The sequence below is a fragment of the Engraulis encrasicolus genome, chromosome 24, assembly GCF_034702125.1.
Source record: "Engraulis encrasicolus isolate BLACKSEA-1 chromosome 24, IST_EnEncr_1.0, whole genome shotgun sequence".
Classification (NCBI taxonomy): Eukaryota; Metazoa; Chordata; class Actinopteri; order Clupeiformes; family Engraulidae; genus Engraulis; species Engraulis encrasicolus.
The window spans coordinates 29779949-29780265 of record NC_085880.1 but is presented as its reverse complement, the minus strand read 5'-3'; positions in this window follow the sequence as shown (position 1 = coordinate 29780265).

Sequence of the window (317 nt, the reverse complement as noted above, 5' to 3'; positions counted from 1 at the left end):
ACACAATGCATGGCTGTTTGCTGCCTCCCTTGAGCTTGTCACACACACACACTCACACACACACACACACACACACGCACGCACGCACGCACGCACGCACGCACGCACGCACGCACACAGGACGCACGCGCACACACACACACACACACACAATGCATAAATCTACAAACACACACAATCACATAGATAGAACATGCTCAAATGTGGACGTGCACACACACACGCTCAACAGTTATGGACATCCTGAAAATATTTACATATAGACATACGCCCAAATCAAATGGGCAGATATACACACAGATATAAATGCACTTTAG